General features: G+C 45.5%; 1 pseudogene; it reads left to right on the forward strand.

Annotated features, from left to right (window-relative positions):
- LOC115935264 (putative postmeiotic segregation increased 2-like protein 1) overlaps positions 1 to 23,410 on the forward strand; it is a 48,249-nt pseudogene extending 24,839 nt beyond the window's left edge.
- Positions 23,411 to 23,889: the final 479 nt, after the last annotated feature.

The following is a 23,889-nucleotide window of genomic DNA, read 5'->3' on the forward strand; positions in this document are numbered from 1 at the left end:
AAACTCTAGTCTATATATCAAGTTTTGTATCATGTGTATTGCTCTGAACTCAGAAATTTCCCTTCCATTTATGGATTCTATGAATAAAATATCACATGTACAAAAAGACTAAGTCAAAAAATTTCAGCTGTGCACAGTGGCTCATGCTTGTAATCCCAGCACTTTGGGTGGCCAAGGGAGGAAGATTGCCTGAGGCCAGCAGTTCAAGACCAGTATAGGCAACATAGCAAGAGCCCATCTCTAAAAAAACAAAACCAAACCAAATTAGCCAGGTGTGGTGGCTGGCACCTGTGTTCCAACTACTTGGGAGACTCATGTGACAGGAAGATCACTTGAGCCCAGGAGTTAGAAGCTGCTGTGAGCTATGATCTTGCCACTGCACTCCAGTCTGGGCAACACAGTAAGATATTGTGTCAAAAAAAATTTTTTTGATAAAAAATGAAAGAGTTACATGACATTCAGAGACCATCCAAAAAACCTGTGGGTTCCCGGCTGGGCTCAGTGGCTCATGCCTCTAATCCCAGCACTTTGAGAGGCCAAAGTGGGTGGATCATTTGAGGTCAGGAGTTTGAGACCAGCCTGGACAACATGGTGAAACCCCATCTCTACTAAAAATACAAAAAATTAGCTAGGCATGGTGGTGGATGCCTGTAATTGCAGCTACTCAGGAGAGGGTGCTGGAGAATCACTTGAACTCATGGTGCGCAGGTTGCAGGGAGCCAAGATCGCACCATTGTGCTCCAGCCTGGGCAACAAGAGCAAAACTCCGTCTCAAAAAAAATAAAGAACCTGTGAGTGAGTTCCCACAAGTTTTCCTAATGGGCTGCGGCTTTCCTAGGAGTCTCTCGCTCATAGAAAAGGCACACACTGAAAGAGGAAGCCAATCCCATTGCTGTGGAAGTCCCATTGTTAGGAAGCTCTGCTTTTCTGGAGTTCAAATTCGCATTCATGACGCTTTAAACCGTCAGAGCTGGGTGGGTCCTCCTACAACAAAATAGTTTGCTCTCTCTCTCCTAGTTAACAGGCTTTCAAATATTAGAAGATCAATGTTCTGACCCCATTAAAATTTCTCTTTTGTGGAATGAAAAGCTCTGATTTAACCCATCTTCAAGCCTGGTTTGCATATTCCTCTCTCTTCCGGCCACCTTGTCTAGACACACTACACTGAGGCCGTGCCCATCGTAAATGATGTTGATACGTTGTCAAAAAATTGGCAAACCAGGCGCGGTGGCTCATGCCTGTAATCCTACCACTTTAAGAAGCAGAGGCAGACAGATCACCAGAGGTCAGAAGTTCGAGACCAGCCTGTCCAACATGTTTAAATCCGTCTCTACTAAAAATACAGAAAAAATGAGCTGGGCGTGGGGGTGCACATCTGTAATCCCAGCTACTTGGGAGGCTGAGGCAGGAGAATCGCTTGAACCTGGAAGGCAGAGGTTGCAGTGAGCCGAGATTGCATCACTGCACTCCAGCCTGGGTGACAGAGCGAGACACCATCGCAAAAAAAAAAAAAAAAAAAAAAAAAAAAAAATGGCTAAACAGCCCAGGTTTGGTCTGATATGTTCACAAAAAAGCAAAACAGTCACCTCTCACCTTTTCTTTTCCCGCAGTGATGCAGTTGAATACAACAATGGCTGTAGGTATGCTGCAGAAATATCATTCAAGTGAAACAGAAGGGCTTTCCTGGCCAGACACAGTGGTCACTCCTGCAATCCCAACACTTTGGTTGGCTAAGGTGGGAGGATTTCTTGCGGCCAGGGGTTCAAGGCTGCAGTAAGCTGTGATCCACCACTGCATTCCAGGCTGGGCATCAGAGTGAGGCCTCTCTCTCTAAAAAAAAAAAAAAACCCTTCACTCCCCAAAAAAAGGGATTTGCAAATACCAGCCTTTCAGCATGAGGATCACATGGAGGAACGTTAAGATACAGATGCTGGGACCCAGCCCTATTGATTGTAATTCAAAAACTGAGGTGAGGCCTGATTTAGCTCCGTCATTGGAATCCATTCCGATTTGAAACTCTCTGGGTTGGACAGTTCAAGAGAGATCCTAAAGAAAGCAAAATCACTATGGACTGAAATGAGCAGACAAGGTTTTCTGAGCATGGTGAAATATGATCTGGGCCTCGCTTGGGAGGGCTGTGGCCAGGCCTTGAGTCCTTGGCTCAGTGGGACCTTCTGAAACAGCCTCCAAGCTGCGCCCCTGCTTCCTTTGCTTTTGGATGACCCCCTCCAGCAGCTTTGGTGCTGATGGGAATCAGTCGACCTGCAGCGCAAGTTCAGCCCAAGTCTCAGCCCAGCAGCCTCCCCAAACCTGGCCAGGGTCTGGTCATGCTGCCGTCTCTGCGGTTCTCTGTGGAGTTGTTGTTTCTGTACCTTGAAGAGAACTTCCCCTTCTGGGACCCAGAAACCCAGTGAACCCTCAGGAAAAAAGGGAATGAAATTACTGAAGACAACTCTGTGGCAGGGAGAGGGAAAAGAGGCTCTTTGTTTTTGTTTTTTATTTTTTATTTTTTTATTTTTTGAGACAGAGCTTCACTCTTGTTGCCCAGACTGGATTGTAATGGCTCAATCTCGGCTCACTGCAACCTCTGCCTCCCATGTTCAAGCACTTCTCGTGCCTCAGCCTCCAGAGTAGCTGGGACAATAGGCACACACCACCACACCCAGCTAATTTTTGTATTTGTAGTAGAGATGGGGTTTCGCCATGTTGCCCAGGCTGGTCTCGAACTCCTGGCCTCAAGTAATCCACCTGCCTTGGCCTCCCAAAGTGCTGGGACTACAGATGTGGGCTATCGTGCCCAGCCCTCACTGTATGGATTTTCTAAAAAAAAAAAAAGATTACATTTGTCTTACTTGCCAAAGGGGAAATTAACCTTATCTCCTCTCCTTTTTAAAGAGTATTTCCTTGATAAACCTTGTAATATAAATAATTTCTTTTGTGCCTTTGATATGTACCTAAATCTTTTAAAAAGGTAAATGAACTTCTTGCCAACATTACAACCCAGGATTTTTTTTTTTTTTTTTTTTTGAGACAGAATCTCGCTGTCACCCAGGCTGGAGTGCAGGGGTATAATCTCGGCTCACTGCAACCTCCACTTCCCGGGTTCAAGCAATTCTCCCATCTCAACCTCCTGAGTAGCTGAGACTACAGGCGTCTGCCACCATGCCTGGCTAATTTTTGTATTTTTAGTAGAGACAGGGTTTCACCTTGTTGGTCTGGCTGGTCTTGAACTCCTGACCTCAGGTGATCCACCAGCCTTGGCCTCCCAGTGTGCTGGGATTATGGGCGTGAGCCACCGTGCCTGGTCACAATCCAGGAATTTTTTTCTTAAGAGCCTAAGAGTCTTGTCTTTGAAATGTAAACCTGGAGGAAAATAGTGTCCCTATCTTCCTGTTGCCTAGGGAGTTTAGCCTAGGCACCTTGAGCTGTTACTACCTGCTTGTCAAGGAGATGTGAGAAGTTTTATTTTTTCATTGGATACAGGTAATTAACTAGCATGGATGGCCACGTTGATTTCCAGGTGAATTTAGGATGAGTGTTTAAGAATGCATAGCAGGCCAGGCGCGGTGGCTCACACCTGTAATCCCAGCACTCTGGGGGAGGCCGAGACGGGCAGATCACTTGAAGCCACACAGAAATCGAAAGAAGGCGTTTGAGTCCAGCCTGGCCAGTATGGCGAAACTCTGTCTCTACTAAAATACAAATATTAGCTGGGCATGATGGCACATGTCTGTAATTCCAGCTACTTGGCAGGCTTAGGCAGGAGAATCACTTGAACCCAGGAGGTGGAGGTTACAGTGAGCCAAGAAGATCACACCACTACACTCCAGCCTGGATGACAGAATGAGACCCTGTCTCAAAAAAAACAAAACAAAAAAAACTGCATAGCAAGTCCTTTTGCATGAGGATGAGTTACTATTTATCTTGAGAGCGTGTATGCAATGGATTGTATCTGCCAGGCTATATAAAAAGGACGCTTTGGCCGGGCGCCATAGCTCACGCCTATAATCCCAGCACTTTGGGAGGCCTAGGCGGGCGAATTACGAGGTCAGGATTTCGAGACCATCCTAGCTAACATAACGAAACCCCATCTCTACTAAAAATACAAAAAATTAGCCAGGTGTGGTGGCACGCACCTGTAGTCTCAGTTACTTGGGAGGCTGAGGCAGGAGAATCGCTTAAACTGGGGAGGCAGAGGTTGCAGTGAGCCGAGATCGCACCACTGCACTCCAGCCTGGGCGACAGAGCAAGATTTTGTCTCAAAAAAAAAAAAGGAGGGTTTATTTCTCTTTGCATCTCATTAATGGATCATCTGTGATGGGCATCACAGTCTGGTTTAATGCTTATTCAATAATAAAATTGTTTTCTTTATTTTCTGAATTTGTGGAGAGAATATTCTAGGTTAACAGAATAATCTATTTATTTACTTATTTATTTTGAGATGGAGTCTTGCTCTGTCTCCCAGGCTGGAGTGCAGTGGCCTAATCTCGGCTCACTGCAATCTCTGCCTCCCAGGTTCAAGTGATTCCCCTGCCTCAGCCTCCCAAGTATCTGGGACTACAGGCATGCACCACCGCACCCAGCTAATTTTTTGTGTTTTAGTAGAGATGGGGTTTCACCATGTTGGCCAGGATGGTCTTGATTTCCTGACCTCATGATCCGCCGGCCTCGGCCTCCCAAAGTGCTGGGATTACAGGCGTGAGCCACCGCGCCCGGCCCATTGCTGACATTTCTAAACAGCAAAACAAATGCAGAACAACCACCTCAGACTGGTTACCGTGTGAGAGGGTTCAGTGTCTTTTGTGCTTAAGCCACTGTTGACATGGGGTTGTTACTTGTAGCCAAATGCACACGCCAAGACCTTTGTGGTCTCCATCGGTGTCGACTTGTCAGTGAGGGGGTGCACTCACTGAGTCCCCAGCCTGACGGTTCCACCTATGCCTCCTGGATCAGCCTGCTTTTTTTCTTTTTTTTTTTTTTTTGCCAAGAGATAACACAATTTATTTAAATATATTCCAACTCAAGATGAAGGCAAGCGGTTTACCTAGAAAGGTTTACATATTTTAGCTATAGTTTTTCACTGAACCATCTTTTTTGAAGTGCCATTCTTTTCATTCATGCTTCTTTTATTCTCTCTCTTTAGAAGTTCACAGTGTTATATAAGTCAAAAACAAGACAGAAACCACCCTAAACATATAGCTTTATGTACATAAAAAATTCAATAATGTTGCCATAACCCCTAATACAGTGCTGGATCAACCTGCTTTAAGAAGCAGGTGGCGGCAGGTCTCAGCATTGTAGAACCCCAGTATTTAGGTCCGTGTACCCGATTCACAGTAAGGCAAACATTGACACATCAGCGCTTAGGAGCAGAGAAAGATACATTCAATTTGGCCAAAGCAAGAAGGCGGGAGACCTGAACTCTCACAACCGACTGATCTGAACTCTCACATAACTGGGGGCTTTCATGAGTGAGGTGGGTATCCGGGAGGTGACATCCCCAATGATAAACACTGTCTGCACCCCTCGGTCAAACTTCTGGATGCCATCAGGGAGGTCTGCATGACCTAAAGATTGTTGTTCTTTAGAAGAAAGACAAGTTCATTAATCATGCATGCAGCCCCTGGGGGTCAGGATATAAAATTTATCAATGATTAGTGACTCCCCCCTACTGAAATGACTATGAAATGAATCATGCACAAAGAAACAAAAGGACAAAGAAAAAGGAAAATAAGTGAAACAAACACCTTATTTTTCTTTGTTTGTTGGTTTTAAGGTCTAGGGTACATGTGCACAACATGCAGGTTTGTTACATATATGTACATGAGCCATGTTGGTGTGCTGCACCCGTTAACTCGTCATTTACATTAGGTATATCTCCTAATGCTATCCCTCCCCCCTCCCCCCACCCCCTGACAGTCCCTGGTGTGTGATGTTCCCCACCCTGTGTCCAAGTGGGAACTGAACAATGTTTTTGTTTTTGTTTTTTTGACACGGAGTTTCTCTCTTGTCACCCAGGCTAGAATGCAATGGCATGATCTTGCATCACTGCAACCTCCGCCTCGTGGGTTCAAGCAATTCTCCTGTCTCAGCCTCCTGAGTAGCTGGGATTATAGGCATCCACCACCAGGCCCAGCTAATTTTTGTATTTTTAGTAGAGACCGGGTTTCAGCATATTGGCCAGGCTGGTCTCGAACTCCTGGCCTCAGGTGATCAGCCCACCTCAGCCTCCCAAAGTGCTGGGATTAGAGGCATGAGCCACTGCGCCCAGCCACCTTATGATTTTTATAACACAGGCTCGGTTGCAACAGGACTCAGACTCTGGAATGGCACTGGGAGGAACCGGACATCGTGGCAAGGCTAGCTGAGTCTGCTGGCAGGGACAGCACCCTAGGACTTCAGGTTCCAAATAGAACGTTAGTGAGAGGTCGCCACAGTGGCCCAAAGACATCCTGGCTCGAAGTCTCAATTAGTTTCCTGAATCCCCATAGCAAGGTAGAAACATTGGCTGACCCGGGGAAGTGGGGAGACTCAGGCCCTTTTCTTTTTTTTTTTTTTTCCTTTTGAGATAGAGGCTCGCTCTGTCGCCGAGGCTGGAGTGCAATGGCGTGATCTCGGCTCACTGCAACCTCTGCCTCCCAGGTTCAAGCAATTCTCCCGCCTCAGCCTCCCGAGTAGCTGGGACTACAGGCGCGTGCTGTCGTGCCTGGCTAATTTTTTGTATTTTTAGTAGAGATGGGGTTTCACCATAACCAGGATGTTCTCTATCTCCTGGCCTCGTGATCTGCCTGCCTTGGCCTCCCAAAGTGCTGGGATTACAGGCGTGAGCCAACACTTCCGGCTAACTCAGGCTCTTTTCTATGGAGCTAGCCAGGGACCAATGGGACAGCCCCCAAGGCAGCCCTCAGCAGGTGCACAGGTGATAAGAATGTTGTGGAAGTGGCAGCCGCCCCGTGGCTGGCATGGGGTCAGCCTCTGTATCTGAGGCACACAGTGATGCATGTTGTGACTTGAAGGGTCTCAGGAGCCCACTCCACCCCTAAGAAGTGCCCCACATAGGACAGTGCAGTGGCTCATGCCTGTAGTCCCAACAGTTTGGGAGGCTGAGGCAAGAGGATCGCTGGAGGTCAGGAGATCAAGACCAGCCTGGACAGCATAGCAAGACTTCATCTTTATGAAAAATTTTTAAAATTAGCCTGGCATGGTAGCACACACGTGTAGTCTCAGCTACTCAGGAGGCCAGGGTGGGAGAATTGCTTGAGCCCAGGAGTTTGAGGCTGCAATAACTTAAGATCACGCATACCACTGCTCTCCAGCCTAGGAGACAGACCAAAACCCGGGGAGGGGAGGGGAGGGGATGGGGAAGGGGAGGGAAGGGAGAAGGAAAAAAAATGGGGGGGAGTCCCTAACCTGAAATTCCAGCACTAACAAATTATTTGATTTTAGACAATGGTCTCTTTCTGTGTCCCCTTTAAACTCTAAGTCCCCACAAAGGAACAGCATAATGAGCGTTCCGTTCCCTTAGAAGATCTGCGTGGAAGAGAAGTCACCAGAAAGCTGAAGGGAAAAGATAGGACAAGGTCCCCAAACCTTTTCTGGAAAGGGTTGCGTGGTCTCTGGCCCACTATTCACTCTCTGCCATCCCAGCATGAAAACAACCACAGACAATTCACAAATAAATGAGTGTGGCAGTGTTACAACAAGTCTTCAGTTACAGACACTGAAATCAATTTCACGTGATTTTCACATGTCAGGAAATACTATGTTTCTAATTTTTTTCCAACCATTTAAACATGTAAAAGCAATTCTTAGCTCACAGTCACGAGGAAATAGGTTGCAGGATGAATCTGAATCATAGGTGATAATTTTCCAATCCCTAGGATAGAAACACGTCTGTAATCCCAACACTTTGAAAGCCTGAGGTAGGAGGATCACTTGAGACCAGGAGTTTAAGACAAGCCTTGGCAACACAGCGATTTCTCATCTGTAGAAAAAAATTTAACAATTAAAATTAGCTGGGCATGATGACCTGTGCCTGTGGTCCCAGATACTTGGGAGGCTGAGGCAGGAGGATTGCTTGAGCCCAGAAGGTCAAAGCTTCAGTGAGCTATGATTGCGCCACTGCACTCCAGCCTGGCTAATGGAACAAGACCCTGTCTCGATTAAAAAAAAAGAAGAAGAAGAAGATAGGAAGGAAGGAAGAAAAGGAAGGGAGGGAGGGAGGGAGAGAAGGAAGGAAGGGAGAAAGAAATGTGGAGCACAATGATCATTTATCTAATACTAGGATAATATTTTATTTATTTATTTATTTATTTTTGAGATGGAGTCTTGCTCTGTTGCCAGGCTGGAGTACAGTGGCATGATCTCAGCTCACTGCAACATCTGCCTCCCAGATTCAAGTGATTCCCCTGCCTCAGCCTCCCAAGTAGCTGGGACTATAGGTGCACGCCACCACACCCGGCTAATTTTTTGTATTTTAGTAGAGATGAGGTTTCACCATGTTGGACAGGATGTCTGGATCTCCTGAGCTCATGATCTACCCGCCTCAGCCTCCCAAAGTGCTGGGATTACAGGCGTGAGTGATAATAGGATAATCTTATTATGGGGGGCATAGACTCTTGGCTTCCTAAAGTTTCACTAAAAATCACTGACTTGAGGCAGTTTGATTAACAGGAGAAAAGACACACAAATTTATTTAACATATATACAGGGGACCCTTCAAAAGGAAGACCCAATCTCCCAAGGAGTTACAGAAACTTAAATACCATCCTGATGCCACAGTAGAAAATGCAGACTCAGCCAGGCTCGGTGGTTCACGCCTGTAATCCCAGCACTTTGGGAGGCCAAGGCAGGTGGATCACCTGAGGTCCAGAGTTCAAGACCAGCCTGGCCAACATGGTGAAACCCCATCTCTACTAAAAATACAAAAATCAGCTGGGCGTGGTAATCCCAGCAGGTGCCTGTAATCCCAGCTACTCCGGAGGCTGAGGCAAGAGAATTGCTTGAACCCGGGAGGCAGAGGTTGCAGTGAGCCAAGATAGCACCATTGCACTCCAGCTTCGGCGACAGAGCAAGATTCTATCTCAAAAAAAAAAAAAAATACACATGCAAATTTCCTCCAAAAGACAACTTTGCAGGGTCCCCACATCTCCCCCTGACAACCTTTTTTAGAGACAGAGTCTTGCTATGTTGCCCAGGCTGCAGTGCTGTGGCACGATGATCATTCGCTGCAGCCTCAAACTCCCAGGCTCAAGCGATCCTCCCACCTCAGCCTTCCAAGTAGCTGGGACCACAGGCATGTGATTCCACACCCAGCTAATTTTTTAATTTTCTTTTTTAATAGAGATAGGATCTCACTTTTTGCCCAGGCTGGTGTTGAACTCCTGGCCTCAAATGATCCTCCCACCTTGGCTTCCCAAAGTGCTGGGATTACAACTGACAGCCACTGTGCCCAGCCCAAGGCTACTTCTGTTTACTGGCGAAACAGCAGCCATTTCAAAATATGTGAAAAATATATATTTTGGGGTAAAATATGTTCATTTCCTTCACTGCTGAAAGCTCTGAAAAGCCCCATCTGGGGTTGGCTGCCTGGGGAAGGAAACTCATCAATCCCACAGAAGTGGGAGAGGTGCTGATTTTGCCCGGCCTCGGTGCTCTGGCTCTGAGTCAGCTACTTAATGAGCTCCCTGGAGCTGACCCTGAGCACAGCAGGAAGGTGTGAACACTCCCTCCCAAAAGAGTGAAAAGGTGGAGGGAGTTTTGTCACCTGCTGCAGGCTCCAGCTGCTCCCAGGGGTAATGGCCTGGGCGGCATTCACACCCCCACTTAGCTGTGGGCAGGAAACTCACAGCCAGGCTGCTGGGACGAGAAGAGCCATGTGATGGCTTGAAGTGAAAGAGAGCCAGAGGGATGTCTTTGGGGAGATGAGAAGAGACTCACTAAAGCAGAATTCACAAGGAATTATTTTCTTCCTCCTTCCAGACTCAGCAGGATGGAGGGAAAGTCTCACTGCAGGCAGGGACACAGTCAGATGATGTGGCAGCCAGGCAGCAGACAGCTTTTGCTGATGATGTGCTATTACATTAGTCAAGACTTTATTGCAGGTGATAAAACCCACTTCCAATACACCCAAGTGAAAAAGAAGGTGATTTGTGTTTCCCATGACTGGGGTGTATAGGGGCAAAGCTGTGCTCTGGAATGATTGGGACCTGATGGGATATGGGATCCATCTCCAGATCAGCTTCTGCACACAGTCAGTGTGGACAAAAAGAGTCACACTGTAAAATATTTGAAGAGATTTATTATGAGCCAAATATGAGTGACCATGGCCCATGATACAGCCTCAGGAGATTCTCAGACAAGTGCCCAAGGTGTTAGGCAACAGCTTGGTTTTATACATGTTAGGGAGACACAAGACATCAGTCAATACATGCAAGGTGTACATTGGTTCAACCTGGAAACGTGGGACAGCCTGAAGCAGGGGAAGCCGGGGAGGGGGGTTGGGGTGATCTGAGGTCATAGGTGGATTCAGAGATTTTCTGATGGGCAATTGGTTGAAAGAGTTAAGTTATTATCAGGCCGGGCATGGTGGCTCAAGCCTGTAATCCCAGCACTTTGGGAGGCCGAGGCGGGCGGATCATGAGGTCAGGAGATCGAGACCATCCTGGCTAACATGGTGAAACCCCGTCTCTACTAAAAATACAAAAAATTAGCCGGGCGTAGTGGCAGGCGCCTGTAGTCCCAGCTACTCGGGAGGCTGAGGCAGGAGAATGGTGTGAGCCTGGCAGGCGGAGCTTGCAGTGAGCCGAGATAGTGCCACTGCACTCCAGCCTGGGCAAAAGAGTGAGACTCCATCTCAAAAAAAAAAAAAAAAAGAGTGAAGTTATTATCTAAAGACCTGGAATCAATAGAAGGGAGATCTTTGATTTTTCCCAATATTGAACCCAGACAAGGGGCTGTAGAGACCAAGGATCTTATTTGTACATGAAGCCTCCCGGTAGCAGGCCTCAGAGAGAATGGATTGTAACTGTTTCTTATCAGACTTAATAAGGTGCCAGAGGCCAGGTGCAGTGGCTTGTGCCTGTAATCCCAGCACTTTGGGAGGACGAGGCAGGCGGATCACGAGGTCAAGAGATCGAGGCCATCCTGGCCAACATGGTGAAAACCCACCTCTACTAAGAATACAAAACTGAGCTGGGCATGATGGCACGCACCTGTAGTCCCAGCTACTCAGGAGGCTGAGGCAGGAGAATCGCTTGAACCCAGGAGGCGGAGGTTGCAGTGAGCCAAAATTGCACCACTGCACTCTAGCCTGGCGACAGAGCCAGACTCCATCTCAAAAAAAAAAAAAAAAAAAAAAAAATGGTGCCAGACTCTTAGTTAATTCTCTCCTGGATCAGGGAAAAGACCTGGAAAGGGAGGGGATTCTCTACAGAATGTAGATTTTCCCCACAAGAGACAGCTTTGCAGGGCCGTTTCAAAATATGTCAAAGAAATATATTTTATGGTAAAATAATTCAATTTCTTTTGGGGCCTGCTATCTGTCATGTGACGCTATGCTAGAGTCACATTGGAATGTGATACCTTACTGCTCCAAAAAGTCTGTTTTGTCAGTCTTAAGATCTGTTTTAATGGTTAATGCAGGTCAGCTGTGTCGGAATTTCAAAGGGCTGAGAGTATAATGAGGTATGCCCACTTCCATCAAGATCTGAAATAGATTTTCAGGTTTACTTTGGAAAGCCTTTTGCCAAGGGCTGGTGGGGGAGGGTGGTCCATCAGTCAGTTGGGGGGCTTAGAATTTTATTTTTGGTTTATACCAGGGATAAGGGAATGGGCAGTTCTGACCTTTCATCCTTACGTTGTGTGTCCAAAGAGGAAATAAAGCCCCTTTTTTCAGCGTGATTTGCAGAAATCCAGGTAGGTCCTCCAGTTGGTGCAGCGTGGGTCCTGCACACATCCAGACCGTCGCCATCTCCAGGGGGCAGCTATAGCAGCTGACCCAAGTCACAGTGATGTGGCCAGTCTCAGGGCCATGACAGGTTAGGGAGGCTGAGCCCCCCAGCTTCAGTGAGTGAGTGTATCCCACAAAAGGGGATGCCATTGTAGGCTGAACAAAACAAATGCCCCGCACAGCACCCCATCCCTCCCACTGTAATTCTGAAGGACATGACTGCCCTCCAAATGAAGAATCCGCAAGTGGAATGAGCACATCTCCACTACTCTAAGAACAGCCAAAATAGGCAGTGAAGCTCAGCTTTCAGGAAGCGTTGCTTTCATTCAGAGTGGGTGTGCTGATGGAGACGGGAGAAAACTCAAAAGGGGGTGGTGGTTATTGTCAAAAACAAAAGGCATTTTAAAAACTCTGGATATGCTCTTTCTACCCCTAGGCCTTAAATGGCCTTTCCTGTCTTCTTCATCTGGGAATCTCCTATGCATCTGTTAAGACACTGCTCAAGGCCTGGTGCAGTGGCTCACACCTGTAATCCCAGCACTCTGGGAGGCCAAGGTGGGCAGATCACCTGAGGTCAGGAGTTCAAGACCAGCCTGGACAACATGGTGAAACCCCATCTCTACTAAAAATATACAAAAATTAGCTGGGTGTGGTGGTGGGCACCTGTAATCCCAGCTACTTGGGAGGCTGAGGCAGGAGAATCACTTGAGCCTGGAATGTCAAGGTTGCAGTGAGCCAAGATCACACCACTGCACTCCAGCATGGGTGATAGAGCAAGACTCCATCTCAAAAAAAAAAAAAAAAAAAAAAAGACATTGCTCAACCATCGCCTCCTCCGTGAAGCCTGCCTTGGTTCTCCAAGACAAAGTTGGCATCTCATTGCTGCTCCAGATTCCAAGAGTAGTTTGCATTTACTTCACGGGTGTTTATTTTTTGTTTGTTTGTTTATTTGAGACAGGGTCTCACTCTGTAAGTGAGGCTGGAGTGCAGTGGCACCATCTCAGCTCACTGCAACCTCCACCTCCTGGATTCAAGTAATCCTCATGCCTCAGCCTCCTGAGTAGCTGGGGTTACAGGCACACACCACCACACCCGACTAATTTTTGTATTTTTAGTAGAGATGGAGTTTCGCCATGTTGGCCAGGCTGGTCTTGAACACCTGACTTCAAGTGATCTGCCCATCTCAGCCTCCCAGAGTGCTGGGATTACAGGCAGAGCCACCATGCCTGGCCTCTTCACTGATTTTTAATCTCTGGCTCATGGGTATTGCCTCTCTCCTGGGTACTTCACTATGTGAAGTTTTTCTTCCAGCATCCCAAGCATAAACCTAACCCTCAGCAGGTGTTCCTGACCAGTTTGGTGGGTGGTTAAACTACACAGCAAGATGTATATTTCCTGTGAGAGATGGTGTTATTTACCACGTGGTTTTCTCCTAATAGAACCCACCTCCCATAATAGAAGCTGTAAATTCCACCAACTTCTGCTCCCAGCCTGCCTTACAAATGGAGGTTGACAAGGGACTCATTTATGGTGAATAAGACTTAAGAAGTCTCCAAGGGGCTTTTCCCCCTCCTTGATATAAAGAGCACCTCAAAAGAGAGAAACTCTCTTGCCTGTCCTCTTCCTTCCTGTCGCTGAACACAACTGTGAGAGACTGTGATGCCTGGAGCTGCAGCAGTGATCTTGAGATGATGAAGCAATAGCTGTGGTGGTCATCTTGAGACCGTGAGGCAACACCTGTGGCAGCCATCTTGAGACCATGAGGCAATGGCCTGGAGACAAAAGCCAACATGTTCAAAATGATGCAGTAGAAATGTTGGAAGTGGGTCTTTGATTATTCATCCTTAGATTCAAGGTGGGTAACATACTTCCATATCACTTCAAAGAGAAAACAGAAACCTCTGTTGTTTAAAGGCATTTTTAGTTAGCGATTCCATTACTGGAACCAGAGAGCATGCTCACTGACATATGCTTTCTCACCCATGGCAGCAGTTAGGGACTCCACAGTACAAACATCTTTTCCCATCTAGCACCAGTTTAGAAAAAGGAGGGCCAAAAACTACCTCAAAAATTAAAATTATGGCCACGAGCAGTGGCTCATTCCTGTAATCCCAGTACTTTGGGAGGCCGAGTCAGGTGGATAACTTCTGATCAGGAGTTCAAGACCAGCCTGGCCAACATGGTGAAACCTTGTCTTTACTAAAAATACAAAAATTAGCCGGGCACAGTGGTGTACGTCTGTAATCCCAGCTACTCAGGAGGTTGAGGTAGAAGAATTCCTTGAACCCAGGGGATGGAGATTGCAGTGAGCTGAGATCACACCATTGCACTCCAGCCTGGGCAACAAAGTGAGCTATGATCATGTCTCAAAAAACGTATATATATATATTAAAATTATGGGTCATGTATTATGGCTCATACCTGTAATCCCAATGCTTTTGGATGTTAAGGCAGGAAGATTGCTTGAGGCTAGGAGTTTGAGACCAGCCTGGGCAACATAAGACCCTATCTATACCAAAAAATATTTAATAATTTAAAAAATTAAAATTATGAAGGTGTTGTCCTTGTTTTGTTTCCAACTATCAATTTATTTGAAGTTAAACACTAAGTGAATAATAATGTTCTGTGGCTTGAGCATAAACTCAAAGATCGGACCTCCTGGTTGGTCACCTGAGTACATGTCTAAGTCACCTATCTATTCAGTCTTTCCCCTCATGTTTTTGTTTTGCTTTGTTTTGTTTTGTTTTTGAGATGGGGTCTTGCTCTGTTGCCCAGGCTGGAGTGCAGTGGCATGATCTCAGCTCACTGCAACCTCCACCTCCCAGGTTCAAGTGATTCTCCGGCCTCAGCCTCCCGAGTAGCTGGGATTACAGGTGCCTGCCACCATGCCTAGCTAATTTTTGTATTTTTAGTAGAGATGGGGTTTCGCCATGTTGGCCAGGCTGGTCTCGAACTCCTGAGCTCAAGCGATCCACCCACCTCGGCCTCCCAAAGTGCTGGGATTACAGGCATGAGCCACACAACCTCCCCTCATGTTTGTGAAGCATCATGTCCCTCCCCAACCCTCTGACCCTGAAGATGGCACCATGAATAAGGATGCTGTGCCACAAGGGTAATATTTCACTCAGTAATTTACTCAAAGGCTATGAATTATGCAAATATGCTGAAAAGCTATGTGCTGAGTTGCCTTAGGTGAAAAAAAAGAAAATCAGGCAAATGTGTACTTTAACCATCAAGCCAATGCAATAATCTGAATGTTACTTGCAAATCACAACTCAAAAGTTTGAGTTCAGAAGCTAAGCAGGAGCTGGTCAGGTGGATGGAGGTAGGGATGGGTATTATAGACTGAAACAGTGAGCGGTGGGGAACAGCCAACTGTCCTCAGGCTGATAAGCTATTCCACAGAACTCAGGAGTGAAATGTGTCAGAGCAAGAGGTCGGAGCACGTGGAGCCAGCCGACATGCTGAGGAGTTTGCACTTGCCCGTGGGCTTGAAGGAGACATTGGAGGGTTTAGGTGGAAGAGACATGGTCAAGTACACATTTTAAAAGCCAGGTGCAGTGGCGCACACCTTTAATACTAGCACTGTGGGAGGCCAAGGCAGGAGGACCGCTTGAGGCAGGACTTCAAGACCAGCCTGGACAACACAGAGAGACCCAATTTCTACAAAAAAATTTGGCTCATGTCTGTAATCCCAGCACTTTGGGAGGCCAAGGTGGGTGGATCATGAGGTCAGGAGTTTGAGACCAGCCTGACCAACATGGTGAACCCTGTTTCTACTAAAAATACAAAAATTAGCCAGGTGTGGTGGCACATGCCTGTAATTCCAGCTACTCGGGAGGCTGAGGCTGGAGAATTGCTTGAACCTGGGAGGTGGAGGTTGCAGTGAGCTGAGATCGCCCCACTGCACTCCAGCCTGGGCAACAAAGCAAGACTCCGTCTCAAAACAAACAAAATATTAGTCAAGCGTGGTGGCATGTGCCTGTAGTCCTTGTTATTCTGGAGGCTGAGGTGGGAGGATCACTTGAGGTCACGAGTTTGAGGCTACAGTGAGCTATGATCATGCTTCTGAACTCCAGACTGGGTGGCAGACCCAGTTTCTTAAAAAACAAAACAAAACAAAAACAACACACACATTTATGCATTCTAGGATCATTACTCTGGAAGCTATCTGGTGGCTGGACAGAAAAGAGGGAAATGGAATTTGGGTTTAGTCATAGAGTTATAATTTGTTTTGGGATTTTTTTGTTGTTGTGTGTTTTTTGAAACAGGATCTTGCTCTGTCACCCAGGCTGGAGTGCAGTGACACAATCACAGCTCACTGTAGCCTCAAACTCCTGGGCTCAAGTGATCCTCCCACCTCTGCCTCCTGAGTGTCTAGGACTGCAGGCATGTGCCACCATGCCTTGCTAACTTTTTAACTTTTTGTAGAGACAGGGTTTTGCCATGTTGCCCAGGGTGGTCTCAAACTCCTGGCCTCTAGCAATCCTCCTGCCTTGGCCTCCCAAAGTGCTTGGATTACAGGCATGAGCCACTGCGCCTGGCTAAGTTAATAGTTCTTGCCAGTGTCTGCCATTTAAACCCTGAATCTAAAGGGTGTGGGTCATTCACAGTGCCTGACATATAGGAAGGAGGAAGGGCTCAATCAATAGCCACCGTTATTATTTCTATGATTATGTGTCCACCACCACCATCTGCAGAATGATGGCTAAATAAAACATATCAGCTAGAGGAGTAACTCAGCTGATATGGCAACCTCCACCTCCTGGGTTCAAGTGATTCTCCTGCCTCAGCCTCCTGAGTAGCTGGGATTACAGGCACCTGTCACGATGCCCAGTTAATTTTTTGTATTTCTGTAGAGACAGGGTTTCACCATGTTGGCCAAGTTGGTCTCGAACTCCTGACAAGTAATCCACCCACCTCAGCCTCCCAAAGTACTGGGATTACAGGCGTGAGCCACTGCACCACTGGCTGATACTGTTTCTATCAGCAACACCTAACACCACCAACCCCAGTGACATGCCACACACACTTGCTGACGACCTGCTATGGCAGCCTTTCAACTGCACCTTCATGCTCCATGTAGGCCCCTGTCTTTCACCACTCCACATTCTACCTGATTCACTAGGGCCTCACTTTTCATACTGAACCCCAGCTCTCCCCATCCTAACACTGGCAGTCAGAAGCTGGCTGTGTTATAGAGGAAGTGCTGTCTTCTTGTCCCTTGGGTAGGGTCTAGGTCAGAGATAAGTCACAGGATCCCAAGTCCCTAGGAAGAAATGTTTCAGGGGCCATGGGAGCCTTTCACCAGGAATTACCATTCTGTGTGTGGCAAACAAATTCTGAGAGTTCCCAGACCATCCTGTGCCCCTGCAGACATCACAAATCGATCACTGCACTCTTTCCTGCTAAACCAGATGTGCCTGAATGTCCTCCTCAACATGGTGCCCAGGCAATCATTAGTAACAGGTCTAAGCGAGCACATGCTTCACTAGGGGCCTTAGTCTGTTTATGCTGCCGTAACAGGATACTTGAGACTGAGTGATATATAATGAACAGAAATTTATTTTCTCATTCTACAGGCTGGGAAGTCCAAGATCAAGGTGCTGGCATTTTGCCAGGGCCTTCTTGCTGTGTCACCACATCCATGGCTGAAGGTAGAAGGGTCAAGAGAGAGTGAGAAGCTGGGCACGGTGGTTCACGCCTGTAATCCCAGCACTTTGGTTCACGCCTGTAATCCCAGCACTTTGGGAGGCCAAGGTGGGCAGATCACCTGAGGTCAGAAGTTCAAGACCAGCCTGGCCAACCTGGTGAAACCTTGTCTCTACTAAAAATATAAAAATTAGCTGGGCATGGTGGCAGGTGCCTGTAATCCCGGCTACTCTGGAGGCTAAGGCAGGAGAATCACTTGAACTCAGGAGGTGGAGGTTGCAGTGAGCCAAGATCGCGCCATTGTACTCCAGCCTGGACGACAGAGTGAGACTCTATCTCAAAAAAGAAAAAAAAAGAATATGACATTTAAGCAGAAACTTGAAAGAGGTGAGAGAGTGAGCCATTCAGACATCTGGAGGAGGCACTCCTGGGTATCTACCCAAAGAAAAAGGAGTCATCCTATCAAAAAGATGCCTGCAGTTGTATGTTCATCACAGCACTATCCACAATAACAAATTCATGGAATTAACCTAAGTGCGCATCAAGAGTGGATGGGATAAAGAAAATGTGGTGTATGTGTGTATATATATATATATGTGTGTGTGTGTGTGTGTGTGTGTGTATATATATACATGTCATGGAACACTATGCAACCATAAAAAAGAATGAAATCATATCCTTTGCAGCAACACAGATGTAGCTGGAGGCCATTATCCTAAGTGAATTAACAAAGGAACAGAAAACCTAATACCACATGTTCTCACTTATAAGTGGGAGCTAAACATTGGACATAGAAATGGAAACAATAGACACTGTGGACTACCAGAGTAGAGAGAGAGGGAGGAGGGTAAGGGTTGAAAAGTGCCTACTGGGTACTATGTTTACTATTTGGGTGATGGGTTCAGTAGAAGCCCAAACCTCAGCATTATGCAATATATCCATGTAACAAATATGTACACTACCCCCTGAATCTAAAATTTTTAAAAATATAAAAAGAGAAAGATACCTAAAGGAAGAGTATTCAAGAGAGAAGGAACAGCCAGTGCAAAGGCTCTGAGCAGGAGCAGGCATGGACGGTTCACAGATCAGCAGGGAGGCGCATGTGGCTGGATTAAATAAGATGATCAAGGAAAAGTCTCAGCAAACAATATGACATGTGGCCGGAAGTTCTGGAAGCTCAGAAAGCTATTATTGGATTGCAAGACCCATCGCAAGGATCTTGGACTTTTATTTTGGGTGAGATTGGATGCTTCCAGAAGATTTTCAGCAGAGAGATGGCACACCCTGACTCCAATTTGAAGTAACATGATTTTAAATAATTTAGTATTTTAAAAGCAGTCACTCTGGATGGTGTGTTGACAAAAAGCTGAGGGAGGCAAGGAGGGGGAACTGGGGAACCAGTTAGGAGGCCATTGCACTAACCTTATCAAGAAAGGAAGTTGGCTTAGAACAGGGAGGTAGCTGTGGAGGTGAAATCTGGATATGATTTGCTAATGGATTGAATATGGTGGATCAGAGAAAGGGGTAAGTAAGGTGTTTGGCCTAAGCAACTGTAAGGATGGAGTTATCATTACCAAGAAGGAATAGATGCTGGATGAGTGTATGGGTGATGGTGGTTACACAAGAGGATCAGTTCAGTTGGATCATCTAAATTTAAAATGCTTATTAGACATCCAAGTGGTATGTCAAGTAGGGAGCTGGATATACAAAGTTGGAACTGAGGGAAATTTTTGGTTTGGAGATAGAAGTTTCAAACAGCCAAATTAGCATGTAAATGCTATTGAAAGCGCTGAGGATGGAAAACTCTCCAAGAAAGTGACTACATATAGGAGAAGTTATATCAACTGTACTCAGCACAGCGCCTGGGGGCAATTGAAGTTTATAATTTATAGATCCTGGTTTATTAGGCTGTTCTTGCCTTGTTTTAAAGAAATACTGGAGACTGGGCAATTTATAAAGAAAAGAGGTTTAATTGGCTTTTGGCTGTACAACATCTGCTCAGCTTCTGGTGAGGCCTCAGGGAGCTTTTGCCCATGACGGAAGGTGAAGCAGGAGCAGGCACATCAATGGGCAAGAGTGGGAAAAAGAGAGTGAGGTGAGAAGGTCCTAGACTTCTAAACAACCAGATCTTGCATTAACTAACTAAGCAAGAACTCATTTATCACCAAGGGGATGGTGCTTAAACCATTCATAAGGGATATGGCCCCATGATACAGTTACCTCCCATCAGACCCCATCTCCAACACCGTCAATCACATTTCAACATGATATTTGGAGGAGAAAAACACTCAAACCGCATCACCTGATAACCTTTAAAAGCGCAATTTCAATAAAGTAACAATGGCAGAAGTTAGGTTTCAAGGCATTAAAGGTATAAGAGAGAGGAAATTCAAATTAAGAGATAAGTAGAGCTGTGGCTAGAGTCATAAAGATCTGGTTATATTTGTAGCTTGATTGAAGAAATGAAAGAAAGGAGTGAATAATGGCTTAGGGTACCTACAGTGTGGGAAGAGGGTCAGAGACCGAAGGAAATGAGAGTGAAGGAAGACAGGTTTTTGAGAAGTAAGGGAGACAACTTTTCAACAAAATGGAAAGTAATATTCTCTGAAGGCAGTAAGGGCCCAGGACACCAGGATAGGAGATTGAAGAGGAAGAACACATTTTTAAAAATCTAGACTGTGGCAGGGATGGAAGGCAGTGTTGGTTGACAGAGAGTCACATGAGGCAAATGAAAAGATGAGAAGGGCCCAGGCACAATTGGAACACAGGTCTCCAGTGGGTGTGGTCAGTTGGCACCTGTCCCTGGCTGTGTGAAAGCAAAGACCAAGGAGACTCATAAAACCTGCAGTTCAGAGTGACCATGAGGTACCTGGGTGGTTGGTGTGATCACAGAGGTGTATTAAACACACTACTTGCACTGGCAATCAACATTCTGAAAAGGGAATTAAGAGAACAAAACCATTTACAATAGCATCAAAAAGGATTAAATGCTTAGGAATAAATTTAGCCAAAAACATGCAAGACATGTACACTGAAAATGAGAAAACATTATTGAAAGAAATTAAAGATCTAAGTAAAAAAGATATCCTGTGTTCATGGATTAGAGGACTTAAGAGTGTTAAGATGGTATTTCTTCCTAAATTGATCTAGAGATTCAATGGAATCCCTATCAAAATGCCAACTGCCTTTTTTTTTTTTTTTTTTTTTTGCAGAAATGGAAAAGCTAATCCTAAAATACATATGAAATTCAAGGGACACAAAATAGCCAGAACAGTATTGAAAAAGAACAAAGTTGCAAGACTCACACTTCCCAGTTCTAAGAGTTACTACAAAGCTATAATAATCAAAGCAGTATAGTGTGGCACAAAGATAGACGTGGAGATCAAAGGAATCACATTTAGAGTCTAGAAACAAACCCTCACATTTATAGTCCATTGATTTTTGACAAGAGTGACAAGACAATTCAATAAGGAAAGAATAGTCTTTTCAGCAATGGTGCCGGGACACAGATATCCACATGAAAAAGAGTGAATTTGGACCTCAACCTTATACTATACAGAAAAAAAATTCAAAGGGCATCAAAGACCTAAATATAAGAGATGAAACTATAAAATTCTTAGAAAACACAGGGGTAAATCTTCATGGCCTTGGATTTTGCAATGGTTTCTTAGATATGACTTCAAAACCACAAATAACCAAAGAAAAAATAGCTACTTTGTATTTTACCAAAAAGAAAAACTTTGATGCTTCAAAGGACATTATCAAGCAAGTGAAAAACAACCCACAGAATGGGAGAAAATATTTGTACATCATATGTCAGAAAAATGTCTTAGTATCCAGAATATGTAAAGAACTCTTATAACTCAAAAATAAGAAGACAAATAACCCTTTTTTTGATGGTCAAAAGAGTTGAATAGACTTTTTTTTCAAAGAAGATATAAAACGGTCAGTAAGCAAATGAAAAGATTTTTTGCTCAACATCTTTAGTCATTAGAGAAATGCAAATTAAAACCACAGTGGCCACTTCACACTCCTACTAGGATGACTAGAATCAAAAAAAGCAGACAATAACATGAGTTGGCCAGGATGTGGAGAAACTGAAACCCCGGTTCATTGCTGGTGGGAGTGTAAAATGGTACAGCTGCTTTGGAAAATAGTTTGGCAGTTCCTTAGAAAGTTAAACATAGAGTTACCATATGGCCCAAGGATGAGTAATTCTACTCCTAGGTGTATACCTCAGAGAATTGAAAACATATGTTCATATGAAAATTGTACATGAATATCCACAGCAGCATCATTCATAATAGCCAAAAAATGGAAACAACCCCAATGTCCATCAGCTTGAAAATGAATAAACAAAATGGTCAAAATGAGGAGACCACACCTTGAAGAGACACATTAAAGCAGCACATACATCCAGTTGCTCCAAAGACCTGAAAGGAGAGGTCTGGGGGCTGGAAGACATTGTGCAGGAGAGAGAATCACACTGAAGCCTAGGAAAGTTGAAGCCAGAACATTCTAGAGGAAGGCCAATCAGTAGCATCTCCAGGCAGAGAAACACACCTAGACAAAGACTTAGAGGCAGGAAAGCCTATTGAATGTGCAGAGGACAGGAAGAAGAGACCCTCAAGGAAGGAGCATGAGGGATGAGGAGTCATGGTAGGTGGACAACACCCCAAAGGCTCCTGGTTCAGGACTGGGGCAAACTTTGGACATTTGGTTGACAGCAGATCCAAGGGTTCACTACCCACTGCCTCATGGTAGAAAAGCGGAAGTGAGATCTGTTTGCCTAACTTTAGCCCCAACATTCTTCAGACCACAGTACTGGCTTCTAACTTTCTCAGGAAAGGAGGCAAGTATTGGTCCCTTGGCCAGACCAGCAGAACCTATGCACATGACCCAGTATTTTCAGTGAGATAAACACCTTCCCCTGGAAAGGAAATCCCACTCAGGGGCCCTCCTCACCTGCCCCAGCCTACCCTGCATGGCTGCATGGCTTAAGACTGCCATGTGGCCTCTGCAGGTCCTGGCATTCTAGGTCTCATTGTTTCACTCCCTAACAGACCTCAGAAAGGAGAACCTCTAACTCCCAGTGGCATTTAGCTTCCCTCTTTAAACATCTGGGTCACAGATATGCTCAGTTAATTAATGTTCTTAGTGCTGCTCATCTGCCTGCTGGATAATAGATTGATTCATAATTTCAGTAAGCAGCTGTGTATATCTTTCCCTGAACATAAAGGCAGCTTGCTGTCATTCATCACTTTGCATTTGGAGAATTTAAATATATTCAGGCAGACATTGTTTAGGGAGGGGGAGGGAGGGCTTCTGATTTTCTTACCATTTTGCTTCTAACAATGACTTTGATTTGGAACTAATTGGGGTTTAAAGCACACGTTAACCACATCTCTCTCAAGGGCACTTAATAAACTCCCTGTCCCTTGTTCAAGGAGACCAGCCAGGCCCTCATTTTGGGATAAGAGCCAAGAGCTTCTGAGTACCTTTCACCAAGAAATGAGAACCCCATGCAGAGAATCTTATCTGCCAGAAAAGAGCCACTCCTGTCCCTGAGCAGAGCTACTTATTTCATTCCTGGGCAGAATATGCTCAAGCTTTCTGGAGGAGGTGGGGTTCTCCTGGCAATCTGGGAGGGGGCTCTTCTGCTGCTCAGCTGCTGGGCCATGGCAGCCAACCATCAGGTATTTGGTGACCAAAAGAAAGCGGCCAGCACCCAGCCAGGTGACCAGATGTCTTCATGCATCAGTTTCCTCATCTATAAAATGTAAAGAATAATAAAACATATCTTGCAGAGTTGTTGGGAAAATTGCATTATTTATTCTCTTTACAATGGTTACAAATGATGCAGAGTGTTTTTTTTTTTTTAATTTATTAGGCAACAGCTGTGTAGATGTGGCTGCCTTTTCAAATGATGCCATTCACCACAGTTATGTGCTCAACCCCAAACACGTTTTGAGCACTTGGTCTGTGATTTGCTCCTAGTAAGGAAGGAAATTAATAGGCACAGCCCCTCCCTCTCAGGAGTGTGAAAGATGGGTGAATGAATGCATTTTTTTTTATTTTGGAATATGATTCTTAAACAATATAATTTTCCTTCCCCAGGAAAGTAAAGGCAGCAGAGGCGAGGCTACTAGCATAGTACAGGCCCTGTTGTGGGAAGGTTGCCAGGCAACACCTTCCCTGTATCAGTCAGGAATTGCTGCATAACAACTACCCCAAAACGTAGTGGCTTAAAACAATATGCATTTTTTATTGCTCACGAGTCTACAGGT

This window comes from Gorilla gorilla, chromosome 6 (genome assembly GCF_029281585.2).
Source record: "Gorilla gorilla gorilla isolate KB3781 chromosome 6, NHGRI_mGorGor1-v2.1_pri, whole genome shotgun sequence".
In the NCBI taxonomy this organism is placed as follows: domain Eukaryota; kingdom Metazoa; phylum Chordata; class Mammalia; order Primates; family Hominidae; genus Gorilla; species Gorilla gorilla.